This window comes from Marmota flaviventris, chromosome 4 (genome assembly GCF_047511675.1).
Source record: "Marmota flaviventris isolate mMarFla1 chromosome 4, mMarFla1.hap1, whole genome shotgun sequence".
Classification (NCBI taxonomy): Eukaryota; Metazoa; Chordata; class Mammalia; order Rodentia; family Sciuridae; genus Marmota; species Marmota flaviventris.
The window spans coordinates 79,306,128-79,326,483 of NC_092501.1; the positions used below are offsets into that span (position 1 = coordinate 79,306,128).

Below are 20,356 nucleotides of genomic sequence, written 5' to 3' on the forward strand. Positions count from 1 at the left end.
ACACACTGTTCCTGTCTGTAAAGAAGCCAGGAGGAGGGGCTGGGGTTGTGGCTCAGCAGTAGAGCGCTTGCCCAGCACATGCGAGGCCCTGGGTTTGATCCTCAGCACCACATAAAAATAAATGAATAAAGATATTGTGTCCAACTAAAAAATAAATATTTTCAAAAAAGAAGCCAGGAGGAAGTGAGTACTTACTGGTATAGGACCTCCGAGAGGTAAGCAAGCGAGTTGAGACTATTCATCCTACTGTGGCCAACCTCTGTGTAATTTTAAGCCTATTATCCCCCAGCACCTACTTTATTCTGTTTTAGATTTTAAGAATGCCTTCTTCTCTATACCTTTGGTGCCCATCAGCCAACTTATATTTGCTTTTGAATAGACCGACCCAGAAATACAAGGCTCTACTCAACTAACGTGGACTCGCCTACCTCAAGAGTTCAAAACTTCACCCACCCATTGGTGTGAGGTTCTACAAAAGGACTCACAAAGTTTCAGACTAACTCATCCTGAACTAATTTTGTTACAGTATGTAGATGATTTGCTGCTGGCTGCAAAGGACTCTCTAGAGGGCACTGCAGATTTCTTAAAATACCTCCAAGACTGAGAGACTGGGTTTCTGCCAAGAAAGCCCAATTATGCCATCCCTTAGTAACTTATTTATGTTACGCAATAAGAAAAAGGGCACAGACAGTTGTCAGGGGTCCTAAAACAAGCCATTATTCAGATACTCAGTTCCACCACAAAATGATAGGTCTTGAATTCCTGGGAGTGGCAGAATACTGTATGTTGTGGATTGCCTCCTTCATGGAATTGGCAAAACCTTTGTTTGAAGCCACAGCAGGAACTGGTTCTATAAAATGGGCAAAGAACAGCAGGCTTTTGAGGCCATCAAAGAAGTCCTAACATAGGCCCCTGCCTTGGCCCTGCCCAATGTCACCAAGCCCTTCAATTTGTTTGTGGCACAACATTGAAGAGTTGCCAAGGGGGTTCTCACCCAGGATTTAGGACCTTGGAAAAGATTCAATTAGGGTGGCCAAAAGTTAACTTTGGGACAATTTCTCATGGCAACCACCTCACACTTTTTAGAGACCCTCCTAAATACTGAACCAGACAGATGGATAACTAATAGTCATATTATTCAATACCAAAATCTGTTGCTTGACCATTCTTGACTCACCTTTGCCCTGGCATGGGCTCTTAATCCTGCATCTCTGATGCCAGAAGATGACCCTTGTGAGCACATTCATAACTGTGAGGAAATACTTGACCAGGTGAGTTCAGGAAGAGCTGACTTGACTGATGTCCCTCTGACTCAGACTGAAGCCATCCTGTTTGTGGATAGTAGGCAGCCAGGTCATAAATGGGACTCAAAGGACTGGAGCCGTGGTCACAACAGAAAAAGAAGTTATTTGGGTTTAAGTGCTGCCAGCAGGTACCTCTGCACAGAAAACAGAACTAATTGCCCTGACACAGGCTTTGAGGTGGGCCAAAGGTAAGTAAATCAACATGTACATGGACAGCCGGTATGCTTTTGCTATCTTACATGTGCACAGAACCATTTATAAGGAGTGGGATTACTAACTGCTGAGGGAAAGTCCATAAATAACAAAGATGAGATATTAGCCCTACTTGATGCAGTTTGGTTACCTAAACAGGTGGCCATCATGCACTGCCAGGATCACTAAAAAGGAGAGTCTCCAGTCATTTGGAGCAACAATTTTGCAGATGAGATGGCTCACCAAGTGGCCCAAGAATTCGAGCCAGCCACAAAGTTGGTCTGGCTTTATACCCTAGGAGTACCCTTCCTCCCTTTCACACTATCACCCAAAAGAAGAAGAGAAGACTAAAGAAAAGGAGGGACCAAAATTAGATAGCTGGTGGACTTTGCCTGTTTTCAGACTAATAGTGTCCTGGACCCTAAGCAAATTATTAATATAAGATTTGCATGCCATTACTCATTGGGAAAAGAACAAATTAACTGATTTTCTGTCTAAAACCTACTACATGCCAGGACTAAAACAAGCAGCTCAAGACATCACTGTGCAATGTACAGCCTGCCAACAAGAAAATGTTAAACAAGAAAGGTGGACATGACCTGGGGCCAAAAACAGGGTGACTGACCTGGAGACCATTGGGAAGTTGACTTCACTGAGGTAAAGCCTCCTTATAATGATTATAAATATCTCCTGGTTTTTATAGATACTTTCTCAGGTTGACCAGAAGCATACCCTACTAAAAATGAAACTGCTTGGACTGTCACAAAATTTCTTCTTAATGAAATTGTACCTCACTATGGACTGCCAGCTGTCATAGATATATGGACTGGCATTTACTGTGGCCATAGCACAGGGAATATCAAAGGCCTTAAATATAAACTGGAAACTTCATGTGCTTACCACAAAGCTCATGACAAGCCGAGCACATGAACTAGATCTTAAAGAGTACCCCCAGTAAATTTGTTTTAGAAACCAGTGCTGAGTGGCCAACACTTTTTCCTATTGCTCTATTGTGGGCCTGATGCAGTCCTTATAAAGAAATTTGTCTCCTTTTGAGATCATATATAGGAGACCCCCCTCCCTTGCTTCCTCAGGTAACTGACATTCATTTGGCTGAGATTAGCTGCCAGTCTCTCATAAACTACCTTAATTCTCTCCAACAGATTCAGTTTGAAGCTCATAAATTCCTTCAAGAGAACCAGCCCTGAGAGACCACTGATATCCAACATCTATTCCAGCCAGGAGACTATATCTATGTCAAACGGTTCCAGAAAGAAGGACAAAAGCCAAGATGGAGGGGACTTTACTCAGTCATCCTGACTCCCCAATGGCCATAAAGGTAGAGGGACTCACAGAATGGATTCATCACATCCGAGTCAATACAGCAAAGGTGTCTCCTGCAGAAAAATGGACAGTCCTCAGAGACCCCCACCACTCTCTAAAGATAAGACTAAAAAAATGTTAAAAATGTTTTTTCTCTTGCTCAGACTATGTTATGAGGTCTGAGCTGCCAAACCTCATTGCCATTGGAATATACCATGGAAAGAGCTCAGGGACAGACCTGAGATTTACTGATTTTTATATATATATATTTTTTTTTTTTTTTTTTCCAGGCAACCTACCCCAGACAATTGGAAACTCAAATGTTTCAATGACCCTTATCACTATTATTGTCCCCATTGGCTATGTGTTACCATAGCCACTTATCGTGAGGGGACCTAATGACACAACTTGGCTCCCAATCTGGAAGGAAGAGGTCACTCTAAAGGTTAAGATAATGAAATCCATCCATTACAAAATCCAAACTGGGTATACTTGGGGAATCCATTTTTACCAGAGGAGATTTGACAGTGGAAATACCCCCTGAGCCCTAGGACAGTGGGTCCTCTAGCAGAGTTATAAGACACTTTTCTCTAGTCACAGCCAGAGAGCCCCAACCCTGACAAATCACACTCATTGGTTTCCAGCCAGTCATCCTAGGAAACTCTGGGAGCCCAATCTGTTCCCCACCCTGCAATCGCCCACCAGGTCATTAACTGTGAGGAAATACTTGACCAGGTGAGCTGGTCTGGACTGGCAAATGACTGTTGACTATTTCTCAAGTCTAAACCCCTTTACTATATAGGGTTGGGTTCCACTCTGGAGCCCCTACAGAGGCTAATGTTTCTGTTTCTGTTAACCCAGGACCAAAATTTACCCTAGGAGATGAGTCAGGAAATGCCACCTGCCTTGTCTTCCCTGGCATTAAAAATGTGCTATCCAATTTCCCCACTGATGTTTGCTCTTATAATATCACTGGAAACCCTACTTTGTGTCCTATTTTTTCCCCCAATGAGACCTGATTTGCTTTGATACTGGACTGGCCTGCTGTTTTCCCCCAGACCATTCCCCAAGTATTTGCATTATTATACATGTATTGCCTCAGATCTGTGCCTATAGTGGGCCAGAGGGAACTCATCTTCTTTCAACCAGAGAACTTCAAGGTGAAGGTCACTGAGTCAAAAGAGTAGCTTATTTCCTCATTCTATCCCTAGTGGGATTAAGCATGGCAAGATCCACTGGGATGGGAACTGCAGCACTAATAAAAGGACTCACCTCCCTAACCTGAGATAAACGAAGACCTAGGTCATTTAGAACAAGCTATTGACCACCTATATGACCAAGTTCAATCTCTGGCTGAAGAGGTACTTTAAAACAGCAGGGACTTAGATGCCTTGTTCATGTCACAAGGGAGGCTTTATGTGGCCCTAGGAGAGGCCTGATGCTTTTATGCTAATAAGTCTGGAATCATCAAAAGTTCCATGGCCAAAGTAAGGGAAAACATTCAAAGACAGAATCAAGAGTTAGAAAAAAAAATGAGTCTTGGTTCAAAAGGTGGTTTGAATGGAATCCCTGGCTAACTATCCTTCTCACTGGCCTAACTGGATCCATAGCCCTAATGTTTATAGGATTATTTATTGGCCCCTGGATTTTAAAGTGGCTTGTCAAATTCATTAAATAACACTTTTTTTTTCAGTCAAGTTAATATATGCTCATGGCCATTACAACCCTCTACCTAACTTAGAAGGTGAATCAAGGGTTTGTATAAGAAGAGCCCCCTCCCATTCAAAAGCCCACATCTGCATCTCCCAAAGCCTGCTTCTCATGCTTAGTACATCTTGTTTGGCAACACATAACATGAAACAAAAAAAAGAAAAAATATTATCTTTAATTCCTGTGCAATGTACCTTTACTCAGATTGCTTTGACTTACTTTGCTTGTTGTTTTGGGCTATAAAAGGAATGCTCTAGACCCTGGTGGGGGTCACAGGGTGCAGAGACAATTTGGTCTCTACACTTTGGCCACTGGCAAATAAAGGTCCTTGTTCTGCTTCAAGACTGACCCGGTGAATTATTTCAGCCATGCCACAACAACACAGGCCTGTCCACCTGCACCAATCCTTGGTGCCCAGGTCTGACATGGCAGGGATCCTAGAGAGGGAGTAGCTTTTTCTCCTGACAGGCACTGCTGCTGCTGTTGCTGCTGCATGTTCTCTGTGGCATATGCCCCATTAGGTGATATATGCAATGCCCAGTGTCCACAAAAGTGTTTAAATTGATATTTATATTAAAATCAAAAGGAATAAATAACAATGTATATATAATAACGTGGCCTGGATTATGTATGTCTTATACCTACACAATCATAAAATTCAGTTTTACTTTGGATGCAGGAAGGAGTTCACAGAGGAAGCATTTCCTGTATCCATCCTATCTCAAGAGTCATGGTGTGGGGACCTGAGCCCCAGAAGGATGAAGCTTAGCATGGAGCATATAGATCAGGGAAGGCAGAGACCCAGTTGAGGTCCCACCAAGAAGGAAGAGCCCAGATCTGGTCAATATCAGAGCCCTTCCCTTTCCATGCCTCCTCCCCACATGTGCTAAGGTGCCAAACTAGAGCCATGGGCAGCCACTGGGAATCCCACCTATTATCTTGGTTGACTTCCCCAATTCTCTTATGTTTTTCCTGCATCCATGGAGGCAGATCTCATGACCTCTGTTCTTGGAGGTTCAGTGACTTCAAGCCTTATTACCTTCCTGGGGCAGCCCCCCACATACTTCTAATCTCAGGTGTCTTTTGGAGCATTTGTCAGTTCCTGGTCTGCTCAGACATCCAGTGCCCACCCCTCACCACTTACAGGTTGGGTCTGTAGCTGTGGCTAAGGTATTCTCAATGCTCAGCCTCTTGGGTGCTTGGTTTCTATCCTCTCTACCGACCTGAGCCCCCCCTGCTATCTCTGGCAAGCCTCTGTAACCCCTTCTGATGTTGCTGCCTATTGCCCTTGCAAATCTCAGGACACTTGTTTAATGACAACAGAGCATGCAGCAGGTACTTCCCAAAAACCCAGCACTGCTTGTAGTGTGGATCTAATCAGCCTCACTAACCATCCAAACCTCCTGGGATCTCTCACTAGTCCAATTTTGAGGGTGAGGGAACTGAGATCAGAGGGCTCAGGGGGCTTCCCAGTCCACACATGTAGAAATAATAACCTCTGTTTGGGGGCAAGATGAAGTTAACAGGGCTGCTTTCTTCACATCCTCGCCCTGAGCCAGCAGAGAGTCAAACTGGCCAGCTGAAGGCTGTGAGGTGTGGCTGAGATGTACTTGAGGCCTCTCTGAGTGTGTAGGATGCCCATGCATCTGGGATTATCTCCCTAATGGAATGTTCTCAGCCCTGGCACATTAAATAATATATTTAATGGGCTTGGGATATAGCTCAGTTGGTAGAGTGCTTGCTTCAGATGCACAAGGCCCTAGGTTCAACCCCCAGCACCACACACACACACACACACACACACACACACACATAAATTTCTGAAGAGGAGCCCCCAACTCTCTCTCTCTATATACAATGGCTTCAGGATCCTGAGGTGAGCCCTAAAGGAAGAACCTACAGGAGAAGTGATAGTTGATGGATCCTGAGTGCTTCCTTCAGCAGCAAAGGAGTGGCTGTTATGGCAGCCTTTACATGGCCTTGGATCCTGACCTCAAGAAGTCTCAACTCATGGGAAATGTGTTTATTGGCCAAGAACAGGGAGCTAGGCAACCCATTCCCTGGGAAGTGCTCCTGGCTTTTAGAGAAATGAATATGTCAGTTATTGAGGTTATTGACACTAGTGTTACCAGAAATAGGATCTTTTGACATTTAAATGATAGAAATAAGAAAAAGCCAAGTACTATATATGCAGACAGGCAAGGCTTTATAATTATGGCTTCAGTTGAAGGGAAGCAACTGAAAGGGAGAACAAGCAATTGAAAAGGAGATTGAAAGGGAGAACAAGCTGCTCCTGAACACAGGGAGATAGAAGCTTTTTTGGATTTTCTAGAATGGACTAAGGTTTAGCAATTTTTCATCAGCCAGTAACATCATTTCAAAAGATGTATTACTTTTTGTGAGATATTTGGGTCACCAGGCAGTCATGATCAACTTGTCTTAGGAACTCATTTCTTCTTGCAGTGGATACCATCATCCTGGGTAAACATCCTGCTCTTATGGTTCAGTCTAGGACTTAGGATAGGGTTGAATGACTTTCGATGTTTGAGATACTGCCGTTGCAGAAAGAACAGAAGGGTGGAGTAGAAGAAAATGCATACTGATGCCAATGGCTAATTAGTATGTCAACATGCAATGCGGAGTAGAATCTGACCCAAATGTAGGCAGCAGATGGGACAGACATAATATGAAGACAGATGCTAAGTCTCTTCAATCTGTTCTAGTCATTCATCAGACATCCATAGATCCAAGGGAAGAGTCAATGTTTTAAGCAAAAGTGGTTTTCAAGTCCCTGAAAATTAACCTAGGAAACTCTTATCATCATAAACCATAAGTCAGAGGTGTTATCTATATGTTATAGTGGGGATATGGAATGTCCCCCAAAGGCTCATGTGTTGAAAGCTTGGGTCCCCAATGCTCTGGTATTCAGAAGTAGGGCTCTTGGAGGGAATGTGTCATGATGGATTAATAATTTGAGATGGTAGTAATGGTAGGAGATAGGGCCTAGCAGGAATAAGTGGGTCACTAGGGGCATGTCCTGGAAGGCTATATCTTGTCCATGGTCTCTTTCTTGCTCTTTCTCTGCTTCCTGAAAGCCATTAGGTGATGAGCTTTCCTCCACCATTCCCTTCTGCCATGATGGTTCTGCCTTGCCTTAGGCCCAAAGCAATGGAATCAACTGACTATAGACTGAAATATCTAAAACTGTGAACAAAAATAAATGTTTCCTCCTTTAATTTGTTTTTCTCAGATATTTTATCAGTACAGAAGACTGACTAACAGTACAGCAAAGCCAATGAGAAATGAATAATGCATTGCGTAGCTTTGTGACCTACAAAATTAGTGAGTTTAAGTTGACTAAGAACACAGAAACCAATCCACAAAACTACAACTATCTTATATTTGATAAAGGGTCTAAAAGCATGCAATGGAGGAAGGATAGCATCTTCAACAAATGGTGCTGGGAAAACTGGAAATCCATATGCAACAAAATGAAACTGAATCCCTTTCTCTCGCCATGCACAAAAGTTAATTCAAAATGGATCAAGGAGCTTGATATCAAATCAGAGACACGCCGTCTGATAGAAGAAAAAGTTGGCTACGATCTACATACTGTGGGGTCGGGCTCCAAATTCCTCAATAGGACACCCATAGCACAAAAGTTAATAACTAGAATCAACAAATGGGACTTACTCAAACTAAAAAGTTTTTTCTCAGCAAAAGATACAATAAGAGAGGTAAATAGAGAGCCTACATCCTGGGAACAAATCTTTACTCCTCACACTTCAGATAGAGCCCTAATATCCAGAGTATACAAAGAACTCAAAAAATTAGACAATAAGAGAACAAACAACCCAATCAACAAATGGGCCAAGGACCTGAACAGACACTTCTCAGAGGAGGACATACAATCAATCAACAAGTACATGAAAAAATGCTCACCATCTCTAGCAGTCAGAGAAATGCAAATCAAAACCACCCTAAAGATACCATCTCACTCCAGTTAGATTGGCAGCCATTATGAAGTCAAACAACAACAAGTGCTGGCGAGGATGTGGGGAAAAGGGTACACTTGTACATTGCTGGTGGGACTGCAAATTGGTGCAGCCAATTTGGAAAGCAGTATGGAGATTTCTTGGAAAGCTAGGAATGGAGCCACCATTTGACCCAGCTATTCCCCTTCTCGGTCTATTCCCTAAAGACCTAAAAAGAGCATGCTACAGGGACACTGCTACATCGATGTTCATAGCAGCACAATTCACAATAGCTAGACTGTGGAACCAACCTAGATGCCCTTCAATGGATGAATGGATAAAAAAAATGTGGCATTTATACACAATGGAGTATTACTCTGCATTAAAAAATGACAAAATCATAGAATTTACAGGGAAATGGATGGCATTAGAGCAGATTATGCTAAGTGAAGCTAGCCAATCCCTAAAAAACAAATGCCAAATGTCTTCTTTGATATAAGGAGAGTAACTAAGAACAGAGTAGGGTCGAAGAGCATGAGAAGAAGATTAACATTAAACAGGGATGAGAGGTGGGAGGGAAAGGGAGAGAGAAGGGAAAATGCATGGAAATGGAAGGAGACCCTCAGAGTTATACAAAAGTACATACAAGAGGAAGTGAGGGGAAGGGGAAAAATAATACAAGGGGGACAAACGAATGTCAGTAGAGGGGGCAGAGAGAGAAGAGGGGAGGGGAGGGGAGGGGAGGGGGGATAGTAGAGGATAGGAAAGGCAGCAGAATACAACAGACACTAGTATGGCAATATGTAAATCAATGGATGTGTAACTGATGTGATTCTGCAATCTGTATATGGGGTAAAAATGGGAGCTCATAACCCACTTGAATCAAATTCTGAAATATGATATATCAAGTACTATGTAATGTTTTGAACAGCCAACAATAAAAAATTAAAAAAAAAAAAGTTGACTAAGAACAAGTGAAGCTATAGGATTTATTTCGGCTTTTCCTCAGCAGTAACTTCATTATCTTGTGAAAATATATTGCTTTTGTGGTTTTATCAGTGTCTCATGGCAGTTCTTTTGAAAGGTGCTGGGAGCAGAAGGTCCTAGGGTTTTTCACAGAGATGGCTGGTACTTCCTTGCAACTAAAGATGCTGAGAAAAATGAGCCAAAATGCCAGGATAGGAAGATAGGGAGCAAGGGACTTGAGCCATGGAATGGTAGGAGGCAGTATCAGTTTGGGACATGCAAAGAGACACCTAGATGCTGGGGCTCAGTGTCCTCTTCCATGCGATGGGGGATGCTGAACCTGTGTTGAGCAATAAAAGGTAAGGGAAATGAGTCCCTGTGTGTACATGTGTATATGTGGGTCCTTGGTATACCTTAGTAAAGATGAAAGTGTGGGGTGCCAGGCCATGATGTGGTGGTATGCATGTGACTAAAGGCTTTGTGAGAATGCCTTCATGAGGAAGGGTGGGAGTGTGTTGCTGATGACCAAGTATAAGTGTGAGAATGAGCTAGTCAAGGTCCCTGTGTGGGTCAGCTTTCTGTCATGTGTAAAAAGCTAACTTAAAGGAGGAAAGATTTATTTTGGCTCACAGTTTTAGAGGTTTCAATCTTTGATCATCTGGCCCCATTGCTTTGAGCCTGAGGGGAGACAGAACATCACATGGAAGAAAGGAGTGGTAGAGGAAAGCTCATGGCAACCAGAAAGGAGAAGGAAAGAGAGAGGGAGAGAGGAGAAGGGGCCAGGGACAAGATATATATACGCAAGGGCATATTCCCAGGAATCCATTCCCTTCAACTAGGTACCACCTACCTCAGTTTTCACAGCCTCCCAATAGTCCAAATAGATTTGGATCTATCATCTACTTATGAGGTCAGAGCCCTCATGATCCAATCACTTCCCTCAAAGTTCTCCCCTCCCCCACTGACAGTGCTGCATTGAGGACAAAGCCTTCAACACATTAGTCTATGTGGGGGTACTTCATATCCAAAGCATAACAGTTCTTCTCTAACCAGTCCATCACTGGGGCAATAGGCCTTGCAACTTTGTCAACACAACACCCAAGAGCTGCTTCCCTTGGAGTGAGTAGAAAGAATAGTGCCCAGGTTCACTTGAAGTAGCCTGGAATAACTCACTATGAGGCTCAGCAGCTCCAGATACAGACCACCTGTGGGCCTCAGCTATCTCTTCCTGGGTGTGAGGCTGCCTTTCTATTCCCAGTGCCACCAAGTGTTATTTCATAGTTATTCCAGTGAATAGGAGTTGGAGACAGGGTTACATTCTGGACCAGGGAAGTGTTTCCAACCACCTCTGTGGGCCCCGTGTCTCAGCAGGGAAAGCTACCTGGATCTCTGTCCATTGCTACAGGACAGACCTGGGCCTGGTTCCAAAAACCTCACTGGACACCCTGGCCAAGCACAAGGCATGGGAAAATCCTCTGCAAGTGGCCCAACATGGACTTCTGACTCTCTCCTAACCACATGAACCATAATTACAATGTTGCAACCCAGAGAACATTGTTAACTTGTGCACTTTTACTTCTGTGTATAGTCTCCTGCCTATCTTATCCTTGGAGCAAATTGATCCTGGAGTACAAAATACTGGAAACAGTCCCCATTCTCATTCTCCCAGTTGGAATGAAAGGGCCTCTTCTTTACCTATCTTTTCTCCAATGTATGTTTTCAGTGCTTTTGTCTTTACCCTGTGATGGACTGATGACATACTCTGGCCCCAGTGTCTTTTGAACTGGTGAGCTATTTACACAAAGGAAGCCTCCCTCAGGACTGTGAAGGCAGTTTGTGTATTATCCTGAGCCAGAGGATGATGACCTCTTCTGTCCCCAAAGACTCCAGGGACTGAAAGTCCTTTGTAAGGAGTTGGGGAGAATTTGAAACACAACTTTGTACTCTCAGAAGGGATTACATTAGGGACAGTTTGAGGGGCACAAAAATGTAAAATTTTCACACTAGGGTGTCAAATATTGCACAGCCCTATAGTTATTCTGTCAAGGGTTTGAGGTACTGAACATTCTTTGAAAGTCCACACCTAATACTGGGATCCTATAGAGCCAGTGGTTTCCCAACACTTTGCACTACCTCACCCCAAGCTAGCCAAAAGCATTAGGGAATTGATTTCCTGAGCCATCCATCCTAAGGCACCAAAAGTCACTTCTCCAGGTGTCCCTCTCAGGCAGCAGCCCACAATTCTATGCTGTTGGATGCCACAGTGGACCCTTCAGGGGGACCACCCCAGAAATCATAGGCTTTTATGTTTTTAAAGACCAGGGCTGCAAACAAATTAGAGAAAAGTCACCTGTCATATAAAAGCCTCCACACTCCTCAGCAGGCCAGAGGAGTAGGTTGCAGGAGAAATGTAGAGAGGTGGATCATAGAAAGGTAACTAGGTAACCAAAACATAGCTGTTTCTGCAGAAAATAGAATTCTGTGTGCAGATCAAGGGTTTTCTGGGGCTACCATCTTAACTCCATTTGAGTTGAAATCAAGATGAGAACCTCCGTTTGTGCCAGAACATAGCCCCAGCACCAGAAACACTGCTAAGATGTGTGGCTGTGGGAACCACCAGGACCAGGACCACCAGGACTACTTGGCTGACCAGACTGTATCCACCCCATGCTAAGAACCACCCATCCTGGCCAAATCACCCTGTCTAGTGTCACTGCAAACCAAATAGCATTGCTGAATGTGTTGGTTGTACCTTGGGCTTGTGATACCAACTTTGTGTCTGGTCAACTGTCTGTTGCTTTGAGCACCAGCAACAGCAAAGTCTCACCTTTTCAGCAATGACATTTTTTGGTTCTAATTAGTTATACATGACTGCTGAATGCATTTTAATTCATTATACACAAATGGAGCACAATTTTTCATTTCTCTGGTTGTACACAATGTAGAGTTGCCTCATTTGTGCAATTTACATGTGCCTAAGGTAATGATGTCCATCTCATTTCACCATCTTTCCTACCCCCATACTCCCTTCCTCTCCTCCCTCCCCTTTGCCCAATACAAAGTTCCTGCATTTTTCCATGCCCCCTGCCCTGATTAAAGATTAGCATCCACTTATCAGAAAGAACATTTGACCTCTGGTTTTATGGGATTGGTTTACTTTGTTTAGCATGATATTCTCCAACTCCATCCATTTATCTACAAATGCCATAATTTTATTCTCTTTTAATGCTAAGTAATATTCCATTGTGTGTGTGTGTGTGTGTGTGTGTGTGTGTGTGTGTGTGTATATATATATATATATATATATATATATATATATATATATATCTCACAATTTCTTTATCCATTCATTTATTGAAGAGCAAAGAGCATCTAGGTTGGTTACAAGGTTAAACTATTATAAATTGAGATGCTATAAATATTGATGTGGCTGCATCACTGTAGTATGCTGACTTTAGGTCCTTTGGGTATAGATCAAGAAGTGGGATAGCTTGGTCAAATGATGGTTCCATTGCAGGTTTTTGTAGGAATCTTCAAACTGCTTTCCAGAGTGGTTGCACCAATTTTCAATCTCACCAGCAATGAATGAGTGTACCTTTTTCCCAAAATCCTTGCCCGCACTTTCTGTTGTTTGTATTCTTGATAATTGCCATTCTGACTGGAGTGAGAGGAAATCTTAGAGTAGTTTTGATTTACATTTCTCTAATTGCTAGAGATGTTGAGCATTTTTTCATATATTTGTTGATAGTTTCATATCTTCCTCTGTGAAGTGTCTGCTCAGTTCCTTTGCCTATATTAATTGAGTTATTTATTTATTTTTTGGTGTTAAGTTTTTTTTAGTTATTTATATATTCTAGAAATTAGTGCTCTATCTGATGTGTGTGTGTGGTAAAGATTTTCTCCCATTATGTAGGCTCTCTCCTCATGTTATTGATTCTTTACTTTGCTGAGATAGGTGCAGAGTCTATCATTTAATTCCAACGTCCTTGATCCACTTTGAATTGAGTTTTAGGCAGGGTGAGAGATAGGAATTTAATTTTATTTTGCTACATATGGATTTCCAGTTTTCCCAGCATCAGTTGTTGACGAGACTATTTTTTCTCCAATGTATGTTTTCAGTGCCTTTGTCTAATATGAGATAACTGTATTTAAGGGGGTTTGTCTCTGTGTCCTCTTTCTGTACTATTAGTCTAAATGTTTATTTTGGTGCCAATACTATGACAATTTTATCACTATAGCTCTATACAGTTTAAGGTCTGGTATTGTGATGCCTCCTGCTTCACTCTTCCTGTTAAGGATTGCTTTGTCTATTCTGGGGCTCTTATTTTTCCAAATGAATTCCATGATTGCTTTTTATAATTCTATGAGGAATATAATTGGTATTTAATTGGAATTGCATTAAATCTGTATATCACTTTTGGTTGTATGGACATTTTGACAATATTAATTCTTCCTATCTAAGAACATGAGAGATCTTTCCATCGTCTAAGGTCTTCTTTAATTTCTTTCTTTAGTGTTCTCTAGTTTTCATTGTAGAAGTCTTTCACCTCTTTTATTAGATTGATTCCCAAGTATTTTGTTTTTGAAGCTATTGTGACTGGGGTACTTTTTCTAATTTCTTTTCCAGAAAATTCATCACTGGTGTGCAGAAGTGCATTTGATTTATGGGCATTGGTTTTATATCCTGCTACGTTGCTGAATTCATTTATTAGTTTTAAAAGTTTTCTGGTGGACTTTTTTGGATCCTCTAAGTATAGAATCATGTCATTGACAAATAGTGATAGTTTGAGTTCTTCTTTTCCTGTTTATAACCCTTTAATTTGTTTTGTCTAATTGCTCTGGGTAGAGTTTCAAGGACTATGTTGAATAGAAGTGGTGAAAGAGGGCATCTCCAGTTTTTAGAGGGAATGCTTTCAATATTTCTCCATTTAAAATGATGTTGGCCTTGAATTTAGCATAGATAGCTTTTACAATGTTGAAGTATATTCCTATTATTCCTAGTTTTTCTAGTGTTTTTTTTTTTTAAAAAACCACTGATGTCTTCTGCTATCCAATTGCTGTATTTTGTCAAATGATTTTTTCTGCATCTAGCGATGATCATGGTTTTTAAGTCTACTGATGTGATGAATTATGATTATTGATTTCTCTGTGTTGAACCAACTTTGCATCCTGGGATGAACCCCACTTAATCATGGTGTACTATCTTTTAAATATGTTTTTTGGATATGATTTACCAGAATTTTATTGAGAATTTTTCATCTATTCATCAGATATTGATCTGAAGTTTTCTGTCCTTGATGTGTTTTTGTCTGATTTTGGTATCAGAATGACATAGCCTCATAGAATGAGTTTGGAAGGGCTCCTTCCTTTTCTATTTCATGGAATAATATGAGAAATATTGGTATTAGTTCTTCTTTGAAGATCTTGTAGAATTTGTCTGGTCCTGGGCTTTTCTTTGTGGGTATGCTTTTTTTTTAATATTTAGTTTTTAGTTATAGGTGGACACAATATCTCTATTTTATTTTTATGTGGTGCTGAGGACCAAACCCAGTGCCCTACACATGCTAGCTCCACCTCTGAGCCACAACCTCAGCCCCTGTTGGTATGCTTTTGATGGCATCTTCTATTTCTTTGCTTGAAATTGGTCTGTTCAAATTTTGTATGTTGTCCTGATTCAGTTTGAGTACATTGTATGTCTCTAGACATTTTTTGATGTCTTCAATATTTTATATTTTATTTATAATTTTTCAAAGTAGTTTCTTCTGTATTTCAATAGCGTCTGTAATGGTATTTCCTTTTTCATCATAAATTTTAGTAATTTGAATTTTCTCTCTCCTTCTCTTTGTTAGTGTGGCTAAGGGTTTATCAATTTTATTTATTTTTTCAAACAACCAACTTTTTGTTTTGTCAAAATTTTCAATTGTTTCTTTTGTTTCAATAGCATTGATTTCAGCTCTGATTTTCATTATTTCCTGTCTGCTAATAGTTTTGGTTTTTATTTGTTCTTCCTTTTCTAGAGCTTTGAGATGTAATGTTATGTCATTTATTTGTTGACCTTTTCTTCTTTTAATGAATGAACACAATGCAATGAACTTTTCTCTTAGCACTGCCTTCTTAGTTTCCTAGAGATTTTGATATATTGTATTGGTGTTCTCATTTAGTTCTAAGAATTTTTTTTTAAAATATCCTCCCTGATGTCTTCTGCTATCCACTGTTCATTCAATAGTATATTATTTAGTCTCCAGGTGTTGGAGTAGCTTTTATTTTATCATTGATTTTATAATTTCATTTTACATGGTTTGATAGAATACAGGGTATTATGTCCATTGTTTCTTTGTGTTTGCCAAGAGGTGCTTTGTGATATAATATATGGTCTATTTTAGAGAAGGATCCATGTGCTGCTGAGAAGAAAGTATGTTCACTTGTTGATGGATGAAATATTCTATATTTGTCTTTTAAGTCTAAATTATTGATTGAATTATTGAGTTTTATAGTTTCTATGTTTAGTTTTTGTTTAGAAGATCTATCCACTATGAGAGAGGTGTGTTAAAGTCACCCAGTACTACTGTGGTCTATTTGATTCTTGAAATTGAGAAGAGTTTGTTTGATGTATGTAGATATTACATTGTTTGGGACATATATATTTATGATTATTATGTCTTGTTGATGTATGATTCCCTTAAGCAGTATGAAATGTCCTTCTTTATCCCTTTTAAGTTTGGCTTGAAGTCTACTTACATGAACTATGTAAACAAGCAGTTCATGTAAGTGGTATATTTTTTCCCAACCTTTCACCTTCAGTCTGTGGATGTCTTTTCTTATGTGATAAGTCTCTTGAAGGCCAGATGTTGTTGGGCCTTTTTAAAAATCCAATCTGCCAGTCTACGTTTTTTTGGTTGATAAGTTTAGGCCATTAACATTCAGGGTTATTACTGAAACATGATTCCCAGACATTTTAGTTTATTTTTTATTTTTAACTTGACTTGGTTCTCCTTTGATTGGCTTTTCCTTTAGTGTATTGACTACCTTTGCTGATTTTCATTGGTGTTTTTCATTTCTTCCTCATGGAATATTTTGCTGAGGATGTTCTGTAGTGTAGCCTTTCTAGTTGCAAATTCTTTTAACACTTGTTTATAATGGAAGGTTTTTATTTCATCATCAAATCTGTAGTTTAATTTTGCTGGATATAAGATTCTTTATTGGCATCCATTTGCTTTCATAGCTTGGTATATGTTTTTCCAGGACTTCCTAGCTTTGAGCATCTGGGTTGAGAAATCTGCTGAGATCCAAATTGGTTTCCCCCCTATATGTAAACTGATACTTTTCTTATGTGGCCTTCAAAATTCTTTCCTTATTCTATATGCTATGCATTTTCATTATAATGTTCCTTGATATGGATCTGTTGTAATTTTGTACATCTGGTGTCCTGTATGCCTCTTGTATTTGATTTTCCATTTCATTCTTCAGGTTTGGGAAATGTTTCTAATATTATTTCATTGAATAGATTGTTCATTCCTTTGGTTTGTATCTCTGTTCCTTCCTCTATTCCAACAATTCTTAAATTTAGTCTTTTCATGTTATCCCAGAATTTTTGGAAATCTGTTTATGGTTTCTTACAATCTTCACTGTGTGGTCAACGTTATTTTCAAGATTATATATTTTGTCTTCATTATCTGAGGTTCTGTCTTCCAAGTGATCTAGTCTGTTGGTGATGCTTTCTAGTGAGTTTGAGTTTTTAATTTGGTTTATTGTTTCATTCATTTCAAGGATTTCTGTTTTTTTTCCCCATAATCTCTATCTCTTTATTGAGGTAATATTTTGCTACCTGTATTTGCTCTTGTAGCTCTTTATTGATCTTTTGATGCCTGTGGTTGGTTTTTTGTAACATCCTTTATTTCACAGATAATTTTAATTAAGTACATTCTGATTTTTTTTCTCTGACTTTTCTTCTACTGTGCTAGCAATGGATTCTATTATTATAGCATCTTGGTTTGTTTCAGGCACTTTCTTCCCTTGTTTTTTTCATGCTGTTCGTTTATCTTCCCCTCTAGCAGTGTGGATCCATATTACAGTTTCTACCCTATAGACATATCTTGTCCCTGTAGGTTTCCAATACCTCTCATTTAAGTAGGAGATCAATATTAACAGTACCCAATGCAAACAATATGCAGTCTTAAACCAAATAGCTCCTATTAAGAGGTTTCCAGTTTTGTTACAATAACCAGAAATGGTGTGTTTGATTATTATCTATAATATAAACAGTAGGTTTGTGAAGGGGTCTACAGGGCAAAGAGAGAACCTGGAGGGTGTAGGATGAGATGTTAAAGAGGTAGGAGGTGAGAATATAAAGGTATTAGATTATATGAAGAATGAAAGAGGAATCAAAAGAAGTTTGCTGTTAGCAGAAAAGAGAGAAAGAGGGGATCCAACATGGCGGCGAGTGGGGAGGCAGCGCTTTCAGTACCTCCTCAATAACGGGGTCAGAGAGACGCATTGATATGCTTAGATTCGACCTGCTGAGAAACTCCTAGCAAAATTCCACTAAAGAGAGACCGGCCGGGAATTGGTAGGATTTTTGGAGGTGACAGTTTGCCCCAGATGAGTGAATCTCCGCCACGCAGCGCAGAGGTCCAGACCCACCAGCCGCTGCCCGCGCGACTCAGCGACTGTCGGCTGCCTGCACGCGGCCCCCGCGTCTGGGCGGATAGCCTCCAAGGCGCAGCGCAGCAGGAGTGGTGCAGGGACTCTAGGAAGAGGTCTCTCGCCAAGCCTTCATGAAATAGCGAACCGGGAGCTGAAACCAACCAGAGACAGACCAGTCCCACCCCTCCCTTCGGACACTCCGGCAAGGAGCCTGGGGCCCGCCATAGCAGAGAGGTGACATCACCGGAGTTCCACCGACGGAATTCCTTCCCAGCGGAATCCACGTTAGCAGGTGTGTGACTCCCACCCCCTCCAGATACAAGCAGCCAGGAAACCTCGGGAATCTCTCCAGGGGCGTGTCTGTAGGGAAGCAGAGGGGATTCCTGATCCCCACCTCCCCTTAACACCAGCGGCGACACCCAAGATCTTAGCCGCCAGTTTCTGGGGGCGTGCCCACCAAAGGGGTCCGGAAAAATTAAACTGGTGGTTCCCAGATCATCCCACCACAGCACTGGGGCTTAGATGAATGACAGAGAGGGTGTTCATCATTCGGGATATAGGACACGCGGTGGGGCTGCAAGTGTAATCAGATCCTTGGGGAACCGCCTCCGGTGAACAGGACCTGGCTGGTTGGCTTGCAGGAGGAACAGGGGGAGGGGCCGGATAAGTGAAAGGGCTCTGGACTAACAGGATTGAGAGACTCCCAGGAGCCGCCTTACAGGGATTTCTGTCAGCACATAGAGGGCAAAAGCTCGGCTCGGAGGGCACAGTTCCGCCTACTGGAAGAGAAGAAAATGGGATTCAGCCATAGAACAGGTAATTTCAGGCTGCTATTTGCCTGCGGCTAGCAGACAAATTACTCAGGCTCATTGCTAAATAACCCATGGAAACTGCTTCTTGGAGCCTGCTCTTATCAGAGCATACACCAAGCACGGAGAGGCCAAGCTCCGGCTCCTGGAACTGCGCTGGCCCAGGGCTGAGGAGCCCGCGGAGACTGCTTCTTGGTCTGGGTCCTGCTGAGTACTGTGGAGGTGGATGCCAACCGAGCCTTCGTGGGCAGTGGCAGCAGGACTGAGACGGGGCCTGTGGGGGCCGGTTGGGACTCACCCGTTGCTTTGGTCGCCCAGCGGAGGGAACGAGATGCTGCTGTTCGCAGGGGATGCCAGCATGGCAGAGATCTGAAGTCATCGGAGAGCGGCTGAGGAGAGAACTTCATCGCTGCCAGCGGCGACGGAAACAGTTGGTCTCCTGGTAGGGAGGGTGAGTCACAGATACCCGAGTCTCTCTCGTTTTGTCGTCGAGCCAGAGGGGAGGAGCGGGGCCGCCGCCCGCGCCCGCAAGGTAGGCAGACCTGCAACCAACCTGCAGATCAGGCCCAGCGGTCTGCGGGCGTGGTAGGAGGGGCAGGGCAGAGCCGCCGCCCGCGCATGCAAGGTAAGCAGACCTGCGACAGACCGGCGAATCAGGCCCAGCGGCCTGCCAGCGTGGTACACACTTCACCCCAACTGGAGTAGGGGCAGAGCAGAGCCTTCACCCGCGCCCAGATCAGGCCCAGCGGCCCGCCTGTGTGATGGTCACGTGACCCCAATTGGAGTGGGGGCGGAGCGGAACTGCCACCCGTGCTCGCAGGGTGGGCAGACCGGCGACCAACTTGCAGATCAGGCCCAGCGGTCCGCGGGCGTGGTAGGAGGGGCAGGGCAGAGCCTTTGCCTGCGCCTGCAAGGTAGGCAGACCTGCGACAGACCGGCAGATCAGGCCCAGGGGTCCGCGGGTGTGGTAGACACCTCACACCAATTGGAGGAGGGGCAGAGCAGAGCCCCCGCCCGCGCCTGCAAGGGAGACGTTTCAACTATACAAGAGCAATATAAATATATGGGGGGGGGAAATTTCAAAAACACAACAGTTTCACCAAGCAGAAAGAAATGCAAGCAGTATGAAAAGACAAGGAAAGAAAGGACCACAAGCAATGCAGGTCAACTCAACTTTAGAAGAGGTAACAGCTGCAGCAGATGTAATGTCAGATAAAGAATTCAGGATATACATGCATCAGATGATCTGGAGTCTCAAGGAAGACATTAGACAGCAAAATCAGACAATGAAAGATCACTTCGACAATGAATTACACAAACAAATCCAGGAAGCAAAGGATCAACTATACAGGGAGATAGAGGTTATAAAAAAACAAACAAACAGAAATCCTAGAAATGCAGGAAGCAATAAACCAACTTAAAAACTCAATTGAGA

At 42.3% G+C, this 20,356-nt stretch overlaps 1 long non-coding RNA gene across 1 annotated transcript; it reads left to right on the top strand.

Moving 5' to 3' along the window:
* The first annotated feature begins 24 nt into the window (after positions 1–24).
* LOC139705367 (uncharacterized) lies at positions 25–4,871 on the top strand. Its single transcript, XR_011707238.1, has 2 exons — positions 25–2,153; positions 2,660–4,871. It is a non-coding gene; the product is annotated as an uncharacterized lncRNA (long non-coding RNA).
* The last annotated feature ends 15,485 nt before the right edge of the window (positions 4,872–20,356 follow it).